A 27,577-nucleotide genomic window follows, 5' to 3' on the forward strand; every position below is an offset into this window, starting at 1 on the left:
TCTGTGACTTGGACTGTGAGGTCCTGGTGACAAATGGCTGAAGTTTCCCGTTGTAACGAATATAGTCAGGCCGAAAATGAATAGACCTAACCACAGTGGCCCGCTCAAGTTAATGCTGGACACGAAGAGAGGCGAGATCTCACTATCGGACATTCGATCGCCACTAGGGGCCATTTCTAGCACTAAAATAAAATGAAAGTGAAAAAGAAAAGGGGTGTCCTAAGGCCCAGAGTGATACCACGGACAACAATTAGATACTTCTGCTAGGGGCCGCCATCAACATCGTGATTCATGCGAAGTAATTTTGATATCTGGTCCTGAATCACTGTAACGGCTAAAGGGAGTCTAAAATAAACCATTAATCACACTGGTATACAATATTTACAAATCAAGTTTTTCCATGTGAAATGCTACAGATATAGTTTGAACTCTATTTGACATTATGCTGTCCTTTTTTTGAATGTTTTTGGTAGTGTCTGTTGGGGTTTAAAATGCATAGTTTATATGATTACAAATTGAAATTTACTCGTAAAACATATCACAAACATATTTAGCTATAATGGTTTTTGCACATTCTGTCAAGTCACAGTTGTTAATAATCTCTATCTATGATTAAAACTGAAACATGATCGTCGAATACGTGACTTTTATACTCTATACACATGTATCTCCACCCATTACTTGAATTGAAATTTACTTTTCGAAAATGTGAATTTATTATATTCAATTGTTCATACTCTGTATCCATGCCAAAAATTCAAGTGAAAGTTGCCTCTTTTTTTTTTAAACATTTTGTCATTTATATTTCGACAAAATATAAATATGAATTCAATTTGTTGGAAGTATTGAATTATTTTACGTCTCCTACAGATGTAGTAAACCCCCAGGAGCGTCGTGGATTGCAATTTCTCCTATTCACCTTTATGTGTAAGTTTGTAGCTACAATACATTATTGCATAAACATTACTGGAATTTTAGAGAAAAATACTCACCTAAAGGGTAAACTGAATAAGTCTGAACAATTTGTTTGGAGAATGATCTACATTTGAGTGAATTATGTGGATGTTACCGAACAGGTCTACAATATACATGTGTATACATCATATACAGATCAATATCGTTCTGACTCATAGCTACTAGCTTAGATAATACAGTTTCCATGGCAACAAAACTTCATTAAGTAGGAAATTCGTGTTTAGTTTAAATGTTAAAAGCAGTTATTTGTCTCGCTGTCGATAAACATGAATCATAGGGGCATTGCTATTGCTAAGACCAATCTATTCAACATCTACATGTCATATACAAAGTGTCTAAATTGTTCGAGCCGATTTCGCCTACGGTAACACATAGATAATGCACGGCAATTTCCGATGTCCATGTCTATATGAATACAAAACGTTTGCATATATTTTTACCATGATTCCTGAAAAAATGCCGTTCAAAACATGTATTTTAATTATTGATTTAGAGTTAATTGATCGACTTCCTAGAACCTCTTTTCTTTACCTGGAACCTCTTATCTTTACCTGGAACCTCTTATCTTTACCTGGAACCTTTTATCTTACCTGGAACCTCTTATCTTTACCAGGAACCTCTTATCTTTACCTGGAACCTCTTATCTTTATCTGGAACCTCTTATTTTCACCTGGAACCTCTTATCTTTACCAGGAACCTCTTATCTTTACCTGGAACCTCTTATCTTTACCTGGAACCTCTTATCGTTACCTGGAACCTCTTATCTTTACCTGGAACCTCTTATCTTTACCCTTGTTTGCTCCCTACGATGGACTTAGGTATGCAATGTGGAAGAAATGTGGATCAAAAATGAAACCGATCCCATTTCGATCATAGCCTTTTATAAAAGGATTGGCAACAGAAATGTAGAATGTTCTTGATTAAGACGACGCTTTTTTTTTTAAGATGAACATATTAAACTGTGCGATGTAGGGATGGCACATTTATTTCAACTATGATAGCACATTAAAGCAACATCGAAATAAGCATCCATTAGTTCATTTCCTTTAATCAAATTAATTCTAACAAAATGATGATGATGATTTGAGATACAAACATGAAAACAGGCATATTTTCTTTCTCTTTTTATTTGGAAAAGAAGAATCTACACTGTAAATGTATTGAATATAATTGGGAAGCTGCCTAACCAAACAATATGAATCGTTTTATATAAATGTTCTTTCAAAGAAACTTTCCCGAATCATAATTTAATTAAATATTCATCTGACATCAATTGACCGTTACGTTCCTATACGATCGTCCCTTTGTAGGAAGTTAGTTGTTACTTAACAATACAGTATATGTTTATATAATTTATGTACGTTTTACCATCACATGCTATATGTTGTTTACATTCAAATAACTTTGTCTGAATTCCGATGTTGTGAGTTAGAACTATAGGACATTCTCGAAATTAGAGTGGTTCCGCTCTCTTACGTTCCTTTCACCCCTGTATTATGTCATGAGGAACTCGAAGGCTCTGTACCCTTTCTGTGATTCACCTTCCCACCTTAGTGATACAAGAAGACTAGTTTGATCCTTTGATGAACAACACACGAATCGTGCGACAACGCAACTCTTAACTTGATCGGCATTGATGGTGGTGCTGCTTCTTTGTAATCTTTAATGGACGGGCATCAAACTTAGTTAGTTTTACCTGAAACCAATCAAGTAGCAAACTGAGTGTCTTAGCTATTCAAGGGGTGCAGTGAGCGTAACCCCAATGGGGCTAGGAAGATTAAATTATGTTCCTGACCTGGAATCATGATCCCAATATAGATAATGAAACGGTCCCATGCAGTCCATTCAATATGTACAGAGTGATAGTTATCGGTCGTACTATAACACGATTAAAGAGGTTATAGATTATTTCTCGACTCCAGATTAATCAGTAATATACACTGATCCGATGAAGGGTATGTCAGCGTGTTTAATACCCCCGTTACAAAGCAGCATTGAATCATTGGCAATCTCATCTCAATATCATCAGTTCAGGTTGTCAAGCTAACGGATTTATTTGATGTTGTCATATAGCTGATTTCTGACAAAATGGTCTGATAGTATCACGTTTATTTATCACGTAACCTTGGATACAGGAACGATCATCAAGACAATAGATTTCCCGACAATCTCCAAGGGACACCGGAACTAGTTCAACACGTCCTTGAGCATACGTTTTTTTAGTTATACCATTTATTCGCCGTTACAAATACCGGTACTGGCGTCAATGCTATAAGTTATAACGTCTAAATGAAACGAACATGCATGTTAACCTTTTAACTGACTAGCATTTACACTTCTTGTAAATATAAAATTATATATAAATATAAACTTTTTTTTATTTTTCAACAATTATGAACTTATATAAATCACTCTTGTTGGCCCGGTTGTTAGCGCGGGGGTCTTAATGTGGAAGGAAACCGAAGGCAAGCGACCACGTACCTTTTAACGGCCGACTTGGTGAAATGCAATCACAGGGCAACGTTTTCATATTCATTAATGATAAGCATCAAGTGCAATAAGACCTGCATTACAATATATTTAACGTAGCTGGAATTTATTCTGGCAAGATTCACAAGGAATACATGTACTAGTTTACGTGCCTGTTATCCAAAACCTTTACAAAGTTTGTAACATTGCATAAGGGTTTATTGGCCCCTATTCCTTACATTAGGTATGGATATTCATTATTTTCACCTGTAACACACGTAACCCTTTAACCACTGTAGACCATAATGGACTCATCCAGATCATTGCAAGGTAGACACTTATAAAATTACACAGGGGTGAAAGTGCTAATGCGTCCAAATGGACGAAATAGGCTTATTGTGAAGAAAATCCTCACTTTGTCTTTTCATCAAAATGCTATCCTTCGTATTTCGAGAGATAATTATGTTACATGGTCTAATGGTTCGAATTTACAATTTGGTCTAGTTGTCTTGTGATTAACATTATCTTACATTAGAATGCATTTTGCAAATCCTTTAAATGTTAATCCACTGCTTATAACAAATAAATCCAATTGATAAAATTTGTATATTTATTTTGCCACGTTATGCAATTATGTTCTGTATAATGATATCTGGATTTGTATGATACTCGATGAAAACTCACATTACTTCTATTTCTATTCTATCTTACAGGTCGTTATATTCATCTGTATGAGCCCTTGTGATGTCACCGTGTTTTATTGACCTACTACGTGTACACACAGTCTGACCGCGATCGGCATTTGAGGTGAGTGACACTTTACAACTAGAGAATGTAACGTACGCCAGCATAACATACCTCAAGGGGAGGTAACTATGTTATGCTGGCTAAGATTAATCTGTGATTATGTAAGGACTTTAAGGTTAACATTAAAATGAATGTAGTTCTGAATTACCTTTTAGACAGACATACAATACAACTGGAGCCCGGGTATCCTAATGTCAAAGACACATCTGTTTCGCATTGCCGCACGTTTTTCGAGAAGTGTTGTTTCCGTAATACCTTTACAATTACGTCATTGTGTCTTGCTTAAAGGGGGAAATAGAACAAAAATCATCGATGTCAACAGGTGCACAAATAGTTAATAAACGATGTCATAAACGTTTATACCAACAGAAACGTGGAACCTTGGTCGCTCAATTGCTAGAGCGTCTGTCTAGAGTTTGGAGGGTCTCGATTTCGAATCCCGGTCTAACAGGTGCATTTCTCTTTCTACTGTTACACTTATAACATATAATCTGTTTAACATTCATGTTTTGCAAAAAAGTATTATTGTAGATTTTTACTCCATTGGACACAATTTCGACATAGGGTTGTATATGCACTGATGCAAAAATGAAACGCTATTAGGCATGTGTAAAACAGTTTATAAAGTAACCTTTAGGACTTTGATGTACGAATCCCGGACTCATGTTTTTTCCCATGGGACTCGCAATCCTTTTGTAAACCCACTCTATCTGTTAGTAGTTGGATTCATCAAACTCTTCAAAAAGATGTTCTGGACTCGCCCGATTCTTTTTATAAAAAAACGCTATTATAAAAGAATTGTCACTACATGTATTAAGCTCACTGAAACAGCATCGAAAGGCTTTGTAGTGTGTAGGTTTGCCCCAAACCACTAAGCAAAGAAGTATTAAACAAATACTTATTCTCGTTTTCGCAAGGAAAAGGTTAAATGTATTTATAAGAAGAGCATTTTTACTACAAAATATTAAAAAGACGTAAAGACATGAAGGTACCGTATCTTGTGGAAGCTTTGATTTACCGTTTCTGACTAAAATGAATGAAAAGCGGAATATTTGTTAAAAATATGTTTCGCATAAAAAGTGTGAAAATGATGGCATCGGTACCATATCATGTGACACATTCCTTAACAATTACTTAATAAATCACTAAGTACGAATTTAAAATCAACCAGCACTCCACAGATATTTTTATCTTTTACATTCGTGTAAAAGGGGGGGGGGGGGGGGGGGGGGGGTTACGTACCTCCCCTCATATTTCAACAGTCGTTTGAACCAATTTGGATTTCCACCTGTTTGGTCCCCGGCATCATCAAATGTTCAGAGAAGGACGAATCAGCATTTTCAGCAGTGAAATCCATTTTTGGAATACTGTATCAATTACCTATTGTATAGGTGTAATCACAAGATTCCCTTACGATGGTCTCTTAAAAAGAATAATAGGTATTTTATTATAGCAAATGAAACATTAAAAGCTTTGCATCGTAATGTTGTAAACCAAATGGTTAAAATGGTGTAATATGGACCGTGTCGGTCGAAACAATGTTTTACAGTTTTTCAAATGTATGTTTATTTTTGAATAATTGTTGGGAGTTCTGCGACCTGAGTGTTTACTTTTAAGCATTATAAAGATGACATCGGTATCTTGTCCGATGAAAAAACACACCACTTCTAGTGCTCAACAGTTGAATTACACCTAGATCTATATAAATTACTAAGTGAACATTAATATTGTAAGATGAAAGTTCTGGGATTGCAATTTAATTGTTTAAAATTCAGCATTTTAAAGCTGGCATCATCAGTACCATGCCAAGCAAAAACGGAAATCCTTCTGTCTCTTAAATAGATTATACGTTTATCAACATTGATCGTTGTTAATGTTAATTGGAAAGCCAGGGTCTGCAACTTAAGTGTTAATAATTTAGATATAATAATAGCACTGATACAATGATATATGATAAATAAAGAAAACGCACTCTGTTGCTTCAACGCATAATACCTATCAATATTGCCAAGTGAAAATTGATTTGGTAATTGAAACTTAAGTGTTATTAACTTAAGTGTTAATAATTCAAAGATTTAATAATAGCACTGATACCATGATATTTGATAAAAAAAATCTTAAGTGTTTATAATTCAAAGTTATAATGATAGCATCGGTGCATCGGTTTCATGTCAGGAGAAAAAGAACTATATATTTTTCAAATGGATTAAACCAAACATTACTAAGTGAAAAGTAATAGAGCGTAATGGTGTTGAAGACTGCAATTTAAGTGTTAGACCCTTTTCGTGCTCAAGTAAATTCTACCTATATCAAAATTGCTAAGTAAGCATTCGTTTTGTGACTGCAATTTAAGTGTTATACTTATTTAGTGATCAACTGAAATACATCTATATTAATGTTGATAAAAAAAACCATCGATATTGTAAAAACGAAAGTTGCAGAGTGCAAATCAAGCGGTAGATTCTTCTACTGCACAAATGAATTTTATCTATGTCAGCATTGCTAGGTAAGCCTTGATGTTGTAAAATTGCTGTCGGAGACTGTAATTTAAGTGTAAGACAGTTTTTGTATTCAAATATATTATACATACATGTAAATTAAGATCGCTAAGCCAGCATTAATTTTGTAAAATTGCTGTTGGAATCTGTAATTTAAGTGTTATTTTAGCGATCCATTGAAATGTACCTACATCAATGAAGTGTAAAACGAAAGATGGACACTGCAAATTAAGTCGGTTTATTTATATTTGTTTTGAAAAGTACGCTTTAAATTGATGAATGAAAGCGGCAGACTACAATTTTCGAGTTTCAGAACCTTTTAGTGCACAAATGAATTATACCTACAATATATATTAATATTCCTAAGTGAAAACTAAAGGTCTTTGCAACGTAAGCGTTTACAAAAAAAACCATTACATATACAGGGCCGCAAGGTTATCATGTCAGAGGAAAGCTTTTACTAATCTGTCATCACGCCGTCAAATATGAAAGAATTTGAGGGATATACTAGTGTATCTGTGATTACTTGGCTGTACCAGCCCAACACGGTTTGGAGCCTAGGTCACGGAAGTCCATTGTGCATCACTCCCGAGCCGCCTACGGTTTCAGGACAGGATGTTATTATGCAAAATAGATGTCTTCCGTGAAATTGTTCTTATCACGAACTCAAAACCTTAAGTACTAGAAAATATAGTAGTCGGAGGTTTTATCTGATATAATTGTCAAAATTCGTTCTAGAAAAAGACGTTGAAAAGTAAATTGCTTTGCATAAAACTGTCGTCAGTACCGTACTGTGTCTCTATGGAAACCGTTTTCCCTAGTATATGTGGAGCGTTTGAATTTTATCTATTTACTTGAACATGCAATACAACCGAAATGCTCACGGAAAGTTACTTGTATAAACTCATTACGTTAACGTAAAACTGCAATTTTCTTTCTAGTACACTGTATACTTTCTGTTTCTCTGTAGTTTTTTTTGTGTGTCAAAGAGCTATGGCGGGTTGCTATGCCTATTTCCCCAAATCTATGACCGGCTAATGCGCGCGTCCAACCGTGCACTATTATGACGCGTACTCAGGTATTTCTATACAGGTAACTCTATCGGAATCCCGTATCTAAGAATAGATTATTGTAAACAAGATTCAAGATTCAAGATTTGTATTGACACTCAGACACATAATATGTGTTGCATGAGGAAATAAAGTTGCAGATTTGGAAAATGAAGTACAATATACATATTTGTATACACATGTATAACTGAAAGAATGGACAGTAAACAGACGAATTTAAGGTCATGGCTATAATAATAAATGCGTTTCACGACAAAGACTCAACAAAATGCTTATTTCGCGTTATGCTGTATAAAACATAAGATCGTACAATCATTACCAAGTTTGAAAGGATTTAATTTTCATTACTATTGCCTACGTCATGCCGCTACATGTTTTCTTAAAACGCACGCATCTTGATTTTGATCTTCCTGTACCTTGAAATGGTAAAATTACATATAATTTTCGAATAGCATGTCTTACACGTGTATTGCGCTCCTTACTTTGTGCTGCAAACTTCCTGCATTTTAAAACAAATGAGACTGTCCTCGCATGTTCGGTAAAATAAAAAAATAGAGGGTAAAACAATTCATAAAACAAAGCGTAGCTGTACTGTACAAGCGTACAGGAATTTGTTGACATGATCCCATAGAAGATTAATCAATAGGTATGTTAATAAAATGTTCCATTGTTTTGAAAACTATTTTTCACTTTACTAAGGAAACTGATCACTTGCCTAAATATTAAAAAAGTAAGTTTTTTTGTATCTGAATGCGAACTCGAACCTACACCGTTCACATTTCTGGTCACAAGCTAACTGCGTTACACATTAGGCTACACCGGACATAGACGAATTTGGAAATACAAACTCCTTTAACCCAAGAAACATCTGTCGCAGTTTTGAAAACTTGATCAACCCCGTTTTTCATTATTTTGAGCACTTTCCCAAAGGAGGACCACTTTTCCGTCTTACGATTTGTTTTTGCATATTACATCACGGAATCAAAAAGGTTATTGAAAAGTTGGTCCTCGGATGGGAAAGTATTAAAAGTATTTTTTTAAGTCTGGGAAACCCCGTCACTTTCATAGATATATTGAATATGGCTATATTTGCAGTATTATATTAACAATACCGAATATCTCAACAGTTCAAAAATTCATATCCAATTGGTTTTATATGTATTCCATGCATTTTCGCTACTAAAAACTATTTACTCATCAATACTTTTTTCCGTTTTCAAAAATGCCGGCTTAGGGAAATACGGGCAGTTTTCCGCCATACCTCTTTGCTGATATGCCCACCTTCGAGCTTCAGTATTTTAGAATTTATCACGTCACAGACTAAGCTTAGTGTTTTTGCTATTAATCATTGAGCTCATAGCTCAGCTTTGTTGAGCTTAAAATCTTGAATTTTGGAAAGAAAATATATTTATAATCACCAGATTTGATATAACAATATACACGTCCGTTTAATAAAAATATCATATTCATATTTTATCCTAAAATAATACAACATAGTAGGCATCAGATCCGCGCTATCGTAAGGAGGCAAGCACACCAACATACGCTATCTCCTGCATACACACACGCAAGCACGCATACACACACATGGAGGCACGTCCTTAAATGACCTTAGCTGGTAATAGGACGATAAACTAGATTAAACCAAATTAAATTAAACATTGTAGTAATACTAGTATATAAACTGAATCCGAACATTATACTAAGTATGTCATTTAAAAAAGGAAAGATTGGTATACCTGGACAGTCTGTTTAAGTATCTCATTTGTCTTGATGTTAAAATCTCCTTGAATCCCATTGCTAGTTCTACCTCGTATAATCATGTCTATCAATAAAATAAAGTTCTAAGTAAATTTTGTTTTAACCCAATAGTTATCGGTAAATGGACTGCTAAGTCCTCAGCGTCCTTCGTCGGCAGTTAAATTGTAACATTAAAATACGAAAATAACTCAATTGTTTTTAATGTATATAAGCTCATTAGTTTTACTCTTCATGCAAATTGGTTTTGTTGTATATCAGTGGACTTTTAAGTATTGTAGTTAGCTTTCAATCGTTCTGTGTTCCTTTTGATTGGTCCGATATCCGTGTCGTCAGAATTTGGTATCGAAACACCTAGTTCTCTCATCACGGAGGCTGACAGTAAATCGTCTACTCATTTGCAACATTTGTTTTAAGCTGTATTACAATCGTAATCGAGTTTCGCAGGGAAGCTGTTATTTTTGTGTCCAGAAAAATCCATTAAAATCTAATTATCTTAATTGCATGTAGTAGTTTACGTTAATTTTTCATGAACGATTTTCTTTTTTCGAAATAATTGATTTTAGCGATAGCATCTTAGAAAATAGAAAATAAGAAAATTGTGAATATCATAGAAAACACAAAAGAGAGCAAATACCAAAAATAAAAGGTTATGATAAAAAAACAGGTAAACGTAAATAAACTCAAAATGTAGGAAGCGGAGATTGGCAGAATCGGCAGAATTTGAGGCAACTACACGTTTGATTAAACGATGTGGATAGCTGATGTATGAAATGATTTAATTAAACCAAAATATACGTTCTACGTTGCTGATTTTGTGTCCATGTGGGTAAGGATAACAGCATCAACACGCTCGATGTCTGGTTTCCGAACTATTGAAGATATAAAGTGTCCCTATGGCAGCCATTTTAGTCACCGGAGGTTAGTAGGTCGAGAAAAGAACAGGCCCGGATCCGTGATATTATTTCCGGACTATTAGTTCTACGGCCTTGTTTGGTGTGCACATTTATCATAAGTTACAATATTGGATATTTACAAGGTGTGATAAAATTACGACTGAGTCAATAGGCTTACGACTGCTGACCAGTTGTATTTGTTAGTTTGGCGTTAAAGCTTTAGTTTGGGTAGAGGTAGCACCTAAGGATCCGCTCACTGTAAAAAATAGCTACATTGTATGCATTTGTTTTTCTCCATATGGTTATAGCTATGATATATACATTTTGAAACCCATTCTTTGCGGAATTCTTAAGAAACCAGTATTAAAGATAGAATAAACAATACATAAGCAACGGACCGAGCCATGATTCGAACCCCCTTCCCCTATCATCATATAAACTCATATCGCACTAACTAACTGAGCTACCTGGTCAACGGGAGTACATCCAACATTTAGAGGAATTGCTGTATGTAAGAAAAACTACTGTTGAATTTCAGAGGGATAGGTATCCTTAAAGTAGGATCATATCAGATAGGTATGTATCAGTAATCAAAACAGTGATATTTTAACAGTCGTGTATTTAATGTGTACCTCCCCATTTACTACCTATGTTATCTAATTTGCATGCAAAATAAAATCACCGACTTTCTCTCCTGTAAATTCAACCTATTGCGCTAGAACCGTAGCTAGACTTCTCAAAAAAGCAAACCTACCGACGTCGATGAAGCACCACAAATACGTATAGAAATAGATCGTTCCTGAAGTATCTAAATAATGTTTACACTTTTGAACTCGCTGGAGAAGAACACATACTGAGGTAAACCTTATTGGCCTCTTCCTAATATTTCTGGCCTAAATACCAATATGATTGATATTTGAGATTTTTTTGTTCAGCGAACCGTAATTTTCATGTTTTCATCAAAATGACGCCGGGACTTCTTGTCCACCGAAGCGTACTCGCCCCAGGTTTAAATAGACGATAGGGGAGAAAATAACTTTCAATTACGTACGTTGGTGAGCCCGGGGCTTTTTAACGACTAGTGATCATGAACGCTCTTTGCGCATTAGTACTGGCTTATAGGTAAACGACAGGGGACTTTGGTGTGTTACATACAATAATTGACAGAAAATGGCATTTTAATTTGGCGTTTATTCCTTAGCGGTGTTGAACTGTGACATTACCGTATAGGGAATGTGTTGTTATACACTTACAGAACAACTTCTCAAACATTTGCCTAGCTATTAAATATACAAAAAAAGTGTAGCTCTAATGCATACCTTTGTATGAACATGTGATTTAGAATTTTTCAGTAAACAGTAGATAACTTTTTTACTGTTCCTAATCTTCCGTGAAAAGCGGAAGGGTTGTGTTACATGTACATTTGCAAAGAGAATAAAAGTCGGTAACTAATACTGTAAAACAGTTATTTTTTCGCGAGAGTTTATTTTCGCTTTGTTCTATGGGGCGCCGTTTTACTTTTTAATCCCATTTAGTGCGATCACTCATTTGAATAAATTATATCATAAAATATATTTAATCCGAATTGGTGATGTCTCAAATTCGTATCAGTGATAACACTTAATATAATCTATAGAAAAATCCAATTGCCCGCTAACACATCCGGTCAGGACGTATTTCGTGAATTCTACTCTCCAACACATTTTTTTTTTACATCTGTGGACATATCAGTTGTTTTTAAGGGGATGAGGTGAGGCGCAGATCCAGTAATTAGTTCGGTAGTTTACTCCTCTGAGTGTTTTCAGGATATAGACAATGGTTGCATGTACATGAAGAAAGAGAACAAATGAGTAGTTGGGTTACCTATAGCAAAGCCTGTATTACATCGTTGGAAACATTTAACACGAAATACATACGTATTAGAAGATAGCTAATTAGATCCTATTGAATAATCGATCCGTTTGTTTCATGAATATCGACAAGTTTTATTTCAATTATGTCTGAATACTTGTATGATATACTTAACGATTACTTAATGAGCTTAAAACACCTGCACAACGGATCTAGATAATTTGATACTAGTCATCTAAACCATCGAATGACACATTGAAACAAATTAGATTGTATTACATTAAATTCTCCATGTCTTAGCAGAACTACAAATGTACAAGCTTCCTGTTCTCACGACTTCTTCACCACTAATTAGAAGTAAATGTTCTAAGAGTTTATGTAATGGCTACATCTATTTCAATTCGATTCATTGTACATGAGAGTTGTAAAGCTTTTCATCGAATGAGATGAAGCAAGTTCTCTATCATGTTCACTTCAATAACGAATAATGAGTTGATACGCAAACATGTATAAGTGTTTGTAATATACATTTAATTGAAAAAAAATAATTAATTCACTACGATTCGCTATGATTCAATTTCAAGATTGTTTTGTTTTCGGTTCATACTCAAGAACGCGTTTGTAACCTGCACGGGATGCCCTTACTCAGGAAGGAGATAAACGACATTTTTAACAAAGGAAAGCGTTTGTCAGAGCGGCCTACTCTTACAAGCGTTTATTGCACACAGAATGGGGTTGCACTAAATGCCGAGATGGTATCGTTATGAAAGACTAATGACACTGACACAAAAGTGGTTTGTCATTTTGGCATTAGTTCGCTTTAGCTTGATGACATCTTTATGCCGTGGTAACGGGCTTTGCTGGGTGTTCATGGCCCTGCCCAAAGCAGTAATTATGATCGGGAAGAATTTTATACACTCTTCCCGCCTTAACGTATTACAGTCGAGTAATTCCTGATGAGGATTCTCATTTCGGCTATAACTGAGCGCACTGGATCCTTCAATTACAATTAACAGGCTTAAAGAGGGTCTTTAGAGGATCGGCATGGTCAGGTTGTCCTCAATACCATGTCGTTATCGCCGACTGTGTGGAGAACTGTATTAAGCTGGTATCGTTAGATACACGCTTTTAAATTTTGTTAAAAATTACAACGACAAAAATTAAAATGATAAATCGTTGTTATATTTCCCCCTTGTAAACATTTAAATCATTCTATCGAAAGCATCAGGGCGTTATATTGGAAACCCTTTGTTAGCCTTGTTGGTGAACGGGCTGTAATTACAACGGGGACAATTAAGCGATGATTCGAACCCTACATATCCAATTAGATGAATCTTTCAATTCTGCAGATATAATTTGTTATAGTGGATACAGTCACGCGCAGTCACGTGCATCGGTCGACCACGCCTTTTCCTCGTTACAGTTCACGAGGTTGAATGAAATGAGTCCGACCTTCGGTTTAAAGAATAACATTGTTTGTCCATACAGCAAACGTGAACATGGTGTCACTTCATTAGAAATGTATGGCATGTCGTTAGTTCGATTATTTTTTATTTGTTTTTTTTTACAGTTCGGAACCAAATAGGTCATTCAACTACGAGGGAAGTCAATTAACCGTCATAACGTCTCAAGATTTATTCAAATTCTGCACTACGCTATAGGAATGAAATCAACATTAATCAAATATTTTGAAATCAACATTAATCAAATATTTATATAAACAGATTTAAATGTCTTCCCAGCGAGACGGTTTTCTGCCCCCCCCTCCCCCCCNATCAATGTGATGATAGTAGTGGTGATTTATCGATACTCTTTCGCAGTTCTAATGGTGAGATATGTTGTCGGTAATCTGTGTTATACTACCACTGTAACACTCATTACGTTGATGTAATCACACCAGAAACGCTGACGTTATGTTACATGTATTTATTCCGTCCGGATTTGTCATCTGTCAAAAGTGTGGAAATAACCTTGGAGTTGTCTCCCCTGGCGAGACTATTGTTCTGATCAATTTAATCTGAAATTGTGGTTACCATGATTTATTACAGTAACACAACTCTACGTCGAGTCTCGAAAATATCTAACAGCACTGCTTCCATTTGTATTGCTATCCAAATACAAAGTAAGGCAATGCATCTTGGAACTGTGTTAAATTCTGAAGCGGAACTGGACTGGGTCGATCGTCGGCAACCACGTAGCTCAATTGGTAGAGCGTCCGTCTAGAGTTCCGAGGGTCCCGGGTTCGAACCCAGGTCTGGTCGTGCAATTTTATTCTCCCGTTACAATACTGACATGTTAAACATAGGCATTTAAGTTCTTATTTTATTTTTTTAGACAGCAAGGATTATTTTTTAATTGACAGCTAAACAGCCATTTCTGCAAGAATAATACCATCATTTCCATGCATGGTTACTAATTCTGTCAAGCGATAAGCGTCAACCGGAACAATTCGAAATTTCCGTCATAATTTGAGTTTGAAGTCATGTCATAATTTGTCCACGACCCAAACAAGATAAAGGAAAGACCCGAACTATTTCCAATCGGAAAATATTCACGTATAATAGTTCTTTTGTGTTGTTGCTTTGAAACAATAATTTGGCTGATACGTTAATATAAGTCTGTATACGTGACATTTTATGTGTTATTTTTTCGTCAAATGTATTTGTTTTAATAAACCGTTAAATGTCACCTTTTAACCATTTCACATATACTACCCTAACATATTCCATTCCCGGTTATGATTAAATATAATTTCAACTGGTGATCCCATACTGCCGGGAGGGAGAAGCCATTATAGACTTAACATTATTTCAAACCGGTGTCCAAACACAACTGATAGAGAAATACACTTTAACAAATCTTGTAGGCAATGGCTGTCCCCAAGAACTAGGTGATAGCTCCGCTAGTGAAAGCTATAAGATAAACGTTACAAGTTCCCATTTTCCTCACAAGGCGACATACAATGTGATAAACATGCTTAATCCCTACTTTTCGCATTGCTTTTTGTAGAACCACGTAAAAATCCTACAGACCAACATCCGGGTAATTGTATATCGTGCGCGCGAACGCAGCCGGATTTGAGATAATTACGACTGGTTTAGATATAGCTTTTACAATTCAGCGGTTTATTTATGCGATATTCTACTTAAGTCAGTAGTATTCGTCATTTTAAAGAAGTACATACGTTTTATTTTCCTACTTATCTTTCATTACTCCATCGCATCTTTCGCCCACTCATTAGGCTATTCTGAAGTAATAAGACCACGCCTACGCGACAATGTTTCAACATTATTTCCGGTATTAGTTATAATTCATTTGCAAGTCTTTTCTGTTTCGGCGAGAAACCGTACAATCCCCGTGCGATGTCACATTACAAAGAGAAGCTCATTTTACTTCAATCATGAAAAACTAATGAGACAACGCCTTGTCTATTGATGATTTTATGAATTCTAACTTGGCGAAAACCTTAGTGCAGTTCCGTTCTGTTCTAGGATTATGACCATTACTTAAGGTTTCAAGGATAACATGATCAAATAGATCTAAAACAAATATTGACTCCAATAGCCGCCAATACAGCCCGCCAGAATGCGCTCCCTAGCTTCCACTCGGATGTCACCGACCACATTGTTGTGTAAACATTAGGACACAATGCATTATATAATTGCTCCTAAAGGCTATGACAGATTTCCGAATGGATCAATCTGGAGAAAGATGTTATTTCGCTGAAGTATCACCAACAGATACTTGTTTGACGATAGTTGACAAATACAATGTACCCAAGGGACTGATTATGTTCAGGGACCTTTTTGTTCCTTGTCGTAGTGAGACAATATAGAAGTTAGGCACAATGCGGCGCATGTCATTGCTATAGTGATTCAATCTCAAGTAAACAGCCTCGCTCTCGTTATTCGTCCATAAACTCGTTCGTGACAGTTGCCAGTTGACTTAATTTTCCTTACAATACACCCGCGGGAAACAGCACGATCTATTAGATAGGAAGAATTATTTGGCCAAAGATTACGAAACATGGTATAACATAACCATTGCAATCGTTACTACCTGTTTGTAAACAGAGATTGGAATGTGACATACACCGCGGTGATAATGACTATCAATGGCGACATCCAGGGGCACATTGTTTCTTATGTATTGTTGGGCGAAATTTAGCAGTTAATTTATTTTATATGTACAAAGTTTATATATACCAGTGGCGAAATACGTATAACGTCACAATAGAAAGGCTGAATGCCACATACCTTTGTACGGACTGTTGGTAACCAACGACACAAAGATACTCTCTACAAATGGCGAGATCTTGTTGCATAGTTGTGGTTTTCCATAACATACAAAATGTTGTGATGATGACGTGATGAAAAATGTTTTTTTTCTTTCTCTCAAAAGAACAAGATTATAAATTAACTGTATCTTTGGCCATGCATCCATTACAAAGCTCACGTATCCTCGAGTTGTAACCAATCATATTAGAAACCAGTTCTTTGTATCAAATTTTGAAATTGTCATGCTTTAGAGCTGCAGCAAGGTTTCCAGAAGGAATTACCGGTAAAAAAAGAACATTTGATCAAATAACCATGTTCAAATCTAAAGTATCATACTAATAAGAAACGCAACGAGGCGGCAAGAACAGATTACGCGAAATCGTGATAAGACCATTAGAATTATCAAATGGTTTCAATCTACTAAGACTTCCAGAGATGGCTTTTTGGCACAGTGCTATATTTTCTTTTTGTTATACCGATATTAAAGTTCAATACGTTTATGGGAATTCTGTTGAGTTGTTTCAAATGATTTGAAATCGGTTAAAGTGCAGCCCCCCTTCTCGCCTTAATACATACGCACTTCCGGCACGACATACTGCTCGTGTGACGTGTTATGAGCAACAAGTGCGCCACACAGTGGCCATCGGGGGATTAAATATTTGCAATATACTTAGTGATCGTACAAGAAATCTATATACACGATTTCTTTATTTTTACTTAAATCTACTTAAAACATCAGAAGATACAGATACTCGGCAGTAAATATGTCAGCGTGCATTGTCTTTAGATTAAAAGTACTTTAAGAGAAGCCATGTTTGTATCGAGAAGAGCTGATGTACTTTAAAGCAAGGTTGCTTCATTTTGAATCACACGAAACTGTCATTGGTAGACTATTTTTAAAAGACTGATTTAAGTAATCCATTAGGCAAACCAGTCTTAAAAAAGATGAATGTGAGTCTACATGTAGGTGGAAACGTAGATTTAGCCTAGAGATTACTCGTACTAATAGGACCGCACACTCCCTATCACGGGGCTGCGGCAGACAGAAACCGTCCCGATCCCAAGGTATACGGTATAATGAAATTAAATTTTCTACGGGAATCCCACCTGGCCCATGTATATTGTATTGCGTGAACTGGTGTGGCACCGATTAAAACAGGTATTGTAAACACATAACTCTTGTGCAGTTTTTCAGATGGTCCATCTCTGTATTGCATCCGACATGCCTCAGCGCGTTACTGGCATATGAATTGCCACGCCAGGATAATCTGTTACTGTACCATTAAAGAGTCAGTGTCATTTCAATGTTTGTTATTAACGCTAATCTTCTTTAATATATCATGTTAATGTTATATGGAATAATTCCTGATTAATTAAAAAAAATGTTGGCTGTATGTTGCATGGGGTTTAACGTCCTAGTAACGATTAATGTCATATGAGGACGGGTGCCAAAGGAGACACACCCAAATAGACGGAAAACAAGAGAGTATGAAAAACAGAGATGAAAATAAATCTTTAGAATATGGAGCTTTATGACATGACCGTTCCATCTTAACATCTTTTGAATGTCACGTCCAATAACGATCTGGTGCTGACATAGTGGTGTACCTTGCCACCCCTGCTTAGCTCGGTTGCGAAGGAAAAATGCGCCCGGGTGGACCGTCTTCTACCGTGTCGGGGTTATGACATTTCAGTGAGCTTGCTCTTTAAAGTAGGAATTTACGGAGCCGCGAAACTTGCTTATATTATGAGCATGTTGAATGCGTAAAGTGAATGCTATACTTACTGATTTGAAATGGCACATGAGTGGCGTACTGTGAATACCGCCTTAATATGACAGTTTCTGTAATGGTTTAACAAACAAACATCCCCCTCCTTCCCCCCCCCCCTTCCATTCCTCCCCCCAAAAATAACAAACAAACAAGAAAAGAGTTAGTTCTAATTATAACGATAAGATATATATTTATTACGAACTGATGTAGATGTTTATCTCTTTCGGGTATTCTAACGGTATGACAGTGGTCACACAGTCTTTGGGGACACACAACTTTCGAGTATTCTAACGGTATGACAGTGGTCACACAGTCTATAAGTGTGGCAGGGGTGGGGACACACAACACTCACCCGTTGAAAACACCTTTAGTGTGTCGATTTAACCAAACCAGTTTGTGCAAAGACATTTTACGTTACGTAACAAGTAGGTGACGCATGCGTAGTACAAATGTATTTGTAGCCAGTCAGGTCATATTTGGTCACGAACTGGTATGGCTTTGTTAAAAGACGGCTTTGATGGAGGCCGAGAAAAGGTCAAGCTGGTCAATAGTGACCGGCAGGAGTCGTTGTAAAACATCGTTTAATTATGTCGTCAAGTGGATGATAATAGGCTGACACTGTGAAACGTAGCAGGCGTTTTCAACGGGGTAGTCATCGAACCTTTGCCATATCTGATAAAAACAATGACCCAAGGCACTGCGCAGGCGCGACCAATAGAGCTACATCTAGAATGAGCGACAAAGTATGTAGATAAAGAATTTTTACACTTTTCCTTTCTCCAGGCGAAATCGTTTTAATTTGTTTTTATTTTAATATCTGTGTTATGTACTAATGAATATAGCTCAGTGCACGTAGATCGCTATCAAGAAAAAAAAATACCGTTTTAGATGTTTAAAATGTTTTGTCAATAACGTCTCTGATGCGGAGATTGCATAATAGGCTCTTAAGATTTTGTCATTTAGGAATGCCTCATCGATAGATTCCAAACTACTTAAAGTACTTAAATTAAACTTCTCCTTCAGCGTAATGCTAATTGATAAGCAGAACGTAAAAAGGGGAGCTAACTGTGTCTCTGACACATGAGCGTGTCGTTCTAACGCCCAAGGAATGCAAATAATTTCAATCTGCAGTGTATAAGACAAAGAAGATATCAGACTGTCTTAAATTTAAGATAACGATTTCATACAAAAGAGAAAAAGAGACTTAGAAAATTCATTTTATAATTGAAAACATAACATCTAGACAAAATGATAGACATTTGGAATATTTCGAAATTCGGTTGTATTTTCGTTTTCTGATTCTGATTCCTTGTTCAGGGTGTAATGTGTATTGTCTAGGCTCCACATATCTCTAACGACTGACATAAAATCTAAACAGTGTTATGTGCTTTATAACAAGCAACGTTGGCAGCATTTGCCCTGTTGGATTGAATCTTCAACAAATCACATCATGTTTGCAGTATCGAAATTATGTAAGCGCGCGGGACGTGTCTGTTTGTCATGGTAACGTGACTGATTGCCATAGCAACATATCTGTTTGTCAAGGTAACCCCTTTGGTTGTCGTGGATATTTGTCTGTCTACCAAGCCCCGTCAATTGGATTGTTTTGTTAGAACATGGAATGTCCCGTGGGAACATACACAATCCTAAATCGTTTTATCGTGAATTTAGTTACAGCAGTAATTTCAATGCTAAAGACCTGTGTTTCTATAAGGCTAGAACACTGATTAAATGACCATCACATGCACTGCTGTTTTTTCCGATATATTGTCTTGCTACGCATTCTTTGTTATGAGGCAGTCGCCAGGTACAGGCCGCAGGTCGGTGTTTTTTCTCTTGGTACATGTACCTGGTCCGTGTTTAAATGACCATATAGGTGAAACATAAACAAACCAAACCAAATCCTTTTTTAAACTTAGATTCGCATTTCATACATTCTATCATTAGGAGAGAATATTTCAAGTCAGTAAATCCTGTAACAGCATATAGTAAATCTTGTTATCATTATAATTAGAACTAACACCTTATCATTTAATTATGAAAGCATGTAATACCTGACTCTCAATCCTGTAATCCTATAATCCCTGACTGTAAATCCTATAACACCAGACTGTAAATCATGTAACACCAAACTGTATATCCTGTAACACTAGACTGTATATCCTGTAACACCTGACTGTAAATCCTGTAATACCTGACCGTAAATACTATTACAACTGACTGTAAATCCTGTAATCACTGACTGTAAATCAGTTAACACATGACTGTAAATACTGTAATCCTGTAATCCCTGACTGTAAATCATTTAACACCTGACTGTAAATCCTGTAACACCAAACTGTATATCCTGTAACACCTGACTGTAAATCCTGAAACACCAGACTGTTAACCTGTAATCCCTTTCTGTGATTTCTGTAGCATCTGACTGTCAATCCTGTACTCCTATAATCCCTGACTGTAACTGCTGTCACACCTGACTGTTAATCCTGTTATACCTGACTGTAAATCAATAAACCCCTGATTGTAAATCCTGTAATACTGTAATCCCTGACTGTAAATGCTGTCACACCTGTCTGTTAATCCTGTTATACCTGACTGTAAATCAATAAACCCCTGATTGTAAATCCTGTAATGCTGTAATCCCTGACTGTGATTCCTGTAGCATCTGACTGTCAATCCTGTACTCCTATAATCCCTGACTGTAAATCAATAAACCCCTGATTGTAAATCCTGGAATCCTGTAATCCCTGACTGTGATTCCTGTAGCATCTGACTGTCAATCCTGCAATCCTATAACCCCTGACTGTAAATCATTTAACACCTGGCTGTAAATCCTGTAATCACTGACTGTAAATCAGTTAACACTTGACTGTAAATACTGTAATCCTGTAATCCCTTACTGTAAATCAATAAACCCCTGATTGTAAATCCTGTAATACTGTAATCCCTGACTGTGATTCCTGTAGCATCTGACTGTCAATCCTGTAATCCTATAATCCCTGACTGTAAATGCTGTCACACCTGACTGTTAATCCTGTTATACCTGACTGTAAATCAATAAACACCTGATTGTAAATCCTGTAATCCTGTAATCCCTGACTGTAAATCAATAAACACCTGATCGTAAATCCTGTAATCCTGTAATCCCTTACTGTAAATCAATAAACACCTGATCGTAAATCCTGTAAATCCTTACTGCAATTCCTGTAACATATGAGTGTACATTTTGTAAAACATGACTGTAAATCTTGTTACACCTGACTGTAAATCCTGTAAATCCTGTAATCCCTGACTGTAAATCAGTTAACACATGACTGTAAATGCTGTAATCCTGTAATCCCTGACTGTAAATCATGTAACACCAGACTGTAAATCCTGTAACACCAAACTGTATATCCTGTAACACTAGAATGTATATCCTTGTAACAACTGACTGTAAATTTTCTAACACCAAACTGTATATCATGTGACACCTTGCTGTAAATCATTAAATCCTGTAATTCCTGACTGTAAATCATTTAACACCTGACTGTAAATCCTGTAATCTTAAAATCCCTGACTGTAAATCCTGAAACACCAGACTGTTAACCTGTAATCCCTGACTGTGATTCCTGTAGCATCTGACTGTCAATCCTGTAATCCTATAATCCCTGACTGTAAATCCTGTGACACCTGACTGTTAATCCTGTTATACCTGACTGTAAATCAATAAACACCTGATCGTAAATCCTGTAATCCTGCAACCCCTGACTGTAAATCAATAAACACCTGATCGTAAATCCTGTAAATCCTTACTGCAATTCCTGTAACATTTAACTGTAAATTTTGTAAAACATGACTGTAAATCTTGTTACACCTGACTGTAAATCCTGTAATACCTGTCTTTAAGTCCTGAAATCCTGTAATACTTGACCGTAATTCGTGTTACAACGTACCTTAAAATTGTAACAATGTGCTTTTTATCTGTTATAACGTACTGTAAATATGTAGCAATGCGCACGTATTGTGAATTATGAAAGAAGGTTCTATAGATCTGTAACACTGTATTGTCATTGCTAAGATAACCTACGATCCGGAGACAAGTCAATCGCGTATAAAAAAGATCACGCTTTTAGTATTTAATCATACAATGTATGCTATCAAATGATATTCTAGTATACATTTTGTCGCCAGTTTAAATCGTGGTTTTAATACATTGTTGGAATTATATTAACAAAGAAATATTTCCCAAAAATATTTGCTGATACACAGCTATACTTATATTTCCTGACAATTTTTCTGTAGGGGAGCCTTATTGTCACAAAAAAACTCTTACTAGTGCAAATGTACCGATATTAAGGATGGTATGTCGTATTTACATTACTGTTTCATTAACCCACCTGAAATCACGGTGCAGACGAGGTATTTACTGATTACGTGGCAATGGTCTAGCTGCCAAGCTGTTATATGTTGTACATGTGCAGTATATAAAACCAAACAGTGCACTGTTAGCGTCCGTTGTCGTTCATTATTTGTCTTTGATTTTTTAAGCGAATTGATTAGAAAGCTTTGTTTCACATAAAATTGTTTGAAGCCAAAATGAATTACACAAACAACACAGAAAGCGCTCCAGTTCTTTATTTACCCTCAGAGACAGCTTTTCAATTTCAAAAGATATTTGCTATGCAAATTCCCTAAGTTGACAGTAATATATTTATCACCCAGCCAGCATTGATTAAACTATAGAAGTTGATTATATAACAGTACGCGAGGGATAGTTTACAAAGTTCAAATGCTTAAATAAAGCTAGCATATCACAGTTATGTCGTAAAAGTTATTTTAGTTGATTATTCAGGTCATGATAGACGTTTTAAACGTTTCATAATTTGTAACTCTTCTTTTAAAGGAGATTTGTTGCTAATGTAGATATATATGTGACAGTTTGCAGAGCATTTCTTAAATAACACACACACAGAGCCTACTATACATGTTTTATGTCACCGCTACAAATATAAAACCCTCGTAGTGTTGATGATTCGTATTAGAATATCACATAAGTAATGCTACACTGTAATAAAAATTGAAATATAAGTAGTTTTCGAACGAATGAATAGTAAGGGTTACATTGTAAATAAAACCCTCATTTCTGTCGAGCAAAAAAACGCATTATGCCCTTTCTGATTGGAAAGATTGCTTCACAGTTAAATCATTCAAAAATTACTAGCAATCGATTGATCTTTATATTAAAAATTCATCATTTAAAGCAATTTCTTGAAATTAAATATATGAATAGATTTATCCTTCAAGCAATCATGAATCTCTACCCAAAGTTTATTTTAAAACTACATTATAATCTAATATAGACACGGCACTGACCTTTGTATTCTTAGTAAAAATGAAATACACTTGTTTATTTATCGATTGCGGGGTCAAGTAACAACAGGTCGGTCACGCGAAGTGATCACAGTTTTTATGACTCCCATCAAGCATTGTTTATATTAACGATATCGCCTGCAGAACATCATTTTAGATACGGGGTCAACAGGTCAAATTGTGAGTGCAGGGAAAAGGTTAAATACTATTTAATTTTGTAATATATCGCGTTCGCTTGAATAAATCATTCTTGCTATCAGATATAGGCATATCTCGAAACTTTGGTGAGCTTAAGATTCCTTGAGACGTTTTCCAAATTTCAAAATGGCGTTGAATTTAAATTCACAAAAGATGTAGCTTTCCAGATAAATTTAACTTTTAATCAAAAACTGAAGAATGTGTAGTTTTAATTATGAATTAAAGATATTTTTTGGAGATCTGTTGAATCAAACGATATTATTTTCTAATTATCAAAAATATGTTTTATGCTTTTATGACGCAGTGATGGGATAGCCACAAGGTTTAACATCATATTTGCAGCTCGTTCTTTAAAATTAATTAAACAAACCAAGAAACCGATGATAAAACAGATTGGCATTCTACAATTTAATAAAACATCTGAGATACATGTGTAAGACGGATCGCCTGTAGTTGTAGAAAGGTTTGTTGATTTGTGAAAATGTATCAAATGATTTCGGTCTTCCCGCTGTGATAAAAATAAATCAATACTCTTTTGTAAATGAACGTTGAAGGCGTAAAATAAAAAATAAATAAAAAAACATTGATTTGAAGATACAATAATTTTCTATGAAAATTGTCAAGATTACAAAGTAAATTTGTGTTGATTCAGCTGTCATTAGAGAAGATATTAAAATCCCGGTTGTGAAGATATATCTGATAATCGTACGTGGATGTCTAAACGCTCGTGTGATTTGATTTAAAGCGTCCAAAAGAGACTGATGCACGTCTGGATGAGCGTGACATCTTCAGATTTAATCTCGAATCTTGCAGCTATATATACCGTAGGTAAGAGAAAATTAGCGTAATACATTCTAAGCGCGAAGCTGACGCTGATGAATCACATACGACCTCGGTTGTCACAATTTGTCTGTAGAGGTCGTCACCTGTCGATACGTCAAGGCCAAGAGAACGCTTGCACGTTATTGAGCCCTATAATGATATCCTTTCATCCAACTCTCGATATCATGACGCTACAGGATGCTCCTTCCTAGACCCATGGGTCAGAACCATTGTCAAGGCCTTACAACCAGATTGCGGCCAGTTTCGATTTCAGGATTTTAATTAAAGTTCATCTCCATGATAAAAAGACATCATTTCATGAGTCGTTATCCGTTCCTGGCCTTTGACACACAATGACATATCGGACACGTGTATTTGATTGGTCATTCCCATGCCCGACGATGCTCAGAACAGACTGTCCGTTTCCGGGCCTGAGGAAATATCACACATTCATACACAGATACAATACCAACCGACGGCGGGAAACATTCAATCATATACTCATTTGTCAAAATATACCTTTTTTCTGAAACCAGACTGGTTTTTGACATCGATCGATTTCTCTGCTGTATCGTATAGCATGCTTATGTAAGGAGTCAAGCGCGGCGCCTGCTCGTGTTACATTACATCTGAAATTGTATGTTTGAACAACGGTATGCATGACGATGATCATATTTATAACTAGAGGAAATATATCTTAGAAAAAACGGAGCAAAACAGCAAAAATTCTATTTAAACCGTTGGTTTATAAAACGTGTAGATGTACGGATTTTTTTCCCGCTTGTTGAAGGTAGCTTTTTGTGGACAAAAGTATATGGCTTCGGGTTCAATGATTAACAAGAAACATAAATTGAATCTGTTTTTGTAATATTGCAAGCAAACTACACTTATAAATAAATTGTAATGTCCTGCTGAAAATGAAAAAGAAAAACACTCATCCGAGCATGCGATTCAAATAAATCAAAATTGAACGTAAGTCAATCTGTCATTATCTATGTGTCATGCATTACGCTCTATTGACACTTAGCCTCGTGTTGCTTTATTTTCTTATAGGACAAGTAAAAGTGTTCAGTTATATTGAAAGAAAAAAAGACGATAAATAACAATCTGCAGAACTGTAGCGAAAATCGTTTTGCAGCATAGAACGTGCCAATGTCTCGCGAGAATAAAACGGATAAAAACGAGAGTTAAAACAATTGCCTCTATGTCAAATTAGTCGTTCGGTCAACATTGGTAAATAGTGCCCCGCCATGGTAGACAGTATTGGGATACGAAGGGTGAAATGTGCTGTGCTGGGAACGATGATAAGACCACGACCCTACGGAGATTAATACGCCATTCTCATCGATCATCACGTATCGATCCGTTGATGATCGATACGGTCTTGAAAGGGATCAGGTCGGGATTGTTTTGTGATTTCATTTCCCCTACGTGGCGTAGGAATTCTGCACGTTATAAATGGGGCGAGATTGACCTTTGACACGCGCATGAACAAGTATCAGTGGAGATTTATTAGGCGTTTATTCCCAAATTGCATTTTTGTTTGGCATAAAAGAGACTTTATCAAAGAAGCCATCCACTCGTTGTCGATACATCACATTAGAACGACCTACAGACATGCGCTGATGGATTTGGCTGCAAAATTGTTCGCACTTACTGACACCACATGTTTCTCAAGTAGAAGCGAATCGAGACGATATTGATAGTCAGGTGAACCTGCGGTCCAAATATGGTGTTAAATCATATTTTCCCATATCTACATTCCGAATCATGAATCCGTAAAAGAGCATGTCATATGATTCCGTAAGGGCGTGTATATTGCGGTTTGCTGGATTAGCAAGTACCCAACAGTGTAGTTAAGACTATTGAACGTCATTTTAAGCCTTATTCAAGAATACAAGAATCCGTTTTGTAAAGTTAATACAAAACTCATTTCCGTAAAACCTTAATGATAAAATACCTTTCATACTCATCAGAATTTTGGAGGAGTTTTGATCAGCTGTGTTGGCGTATGTGTTAGCACGTTAGCACGTGTATGAATGAATACTTTTTTTACCAATCCTTTTCAATATTTTGAAGGAAAAAACACGTTTTGGCCTGAGTGATGTCTGTTTTTTTTTTGCATTTTTAATCCCACGTTATGCATGAATTTTCTACCATCATATACAAGCATGTGTTAGTATACAGTTAAAGTATGGGGTTGAGGGATATAGCAAGTTTCTAGTGTCCCGAGACCAGGGCTATTTCCCGGGGCGAAGCCGAGGGAAATAGGCATGGTCAAGGGACACCAGAAACTTGCCATATCCCTCAACCCCATACTTTCACCGTTTTATTATACCGATACACAATGGAGAGATAGTTTTAACTAGAAATTATTTGTAAACCATTAGCTGTATAGCTTCACGTCCCATCTACCCTTGATCACAGTAGAGCCAAACATGCTTCCGAGTTCTGTAGCAAGCTCCGCCCACCTCGCGCGTCGCTTCCGAGTTCAGTAGCAAGCTCCGCCCACCCCGTGCGTCGGTTGCGAGTTCGGCAACAAGCTCCGCCCACCTACCGCCTGATTGGCTCGGCGGAAACACCCGAGTGTAGGTGTGTTTTAGTTCCCAGACTAACACACAGGACTAAAACACAGTCAGGCAAAAGTGGGGATATATTCGATTTAACCAATTACTTTTATATAGAGTAAATAAAGTAGAGGTATAATAATGATATTTAATCTACCACCTGGAGATGTAAATGAATGTGTTTACGTGTCTGCTTTAGTGCCTACAAGGCAACGTGACCTACACATCTCATTATTTAAATGAGAATGTTCTTCTGCACGCGCAA

The 27,577-nt window shown here is 36.2% G+C and overlaps 1 protein-coding gene across 1 annotated transcript in view; it reads left to right on the forward strand.

Annotated features, from left to right (window-relative positions):
• LOC110453790 (protocadherin-15-like) overlaps positions 1 to 27,577 on the forward strand; it is a 103,825-nt gene that overhangs the window by 19,080 nt on the left and 57,168 nt on the right. The window contains exon 2 of the mRNA XM_021502945.1: positions 4,158 to 4,251. The gene's annotated coding sequence lies outside the window, so the exon portion shown is untranslated. The remainder of the gene's footprint in view (positions 1 to 4,157; positions 4,252 to 27,577) is intronic.

Source organism: Mizuhopecten yessoensis, unplaced genomic scaffold (genome assembly GCF_002113885.1).
Source record: "Mizuhopecten yessoensis strain PY_sf001 unplaced genomic scaffold, ASM211388v2 scaffold7507, whole genome shotgun sequence".
NCBI classification, from domain to species: Eukaryota; Metazoa; Mollusca; class Bivalvia; order Pectinida; family Pectinidae; genus Mizuhopecten; species Mizuhopecten yessoensis.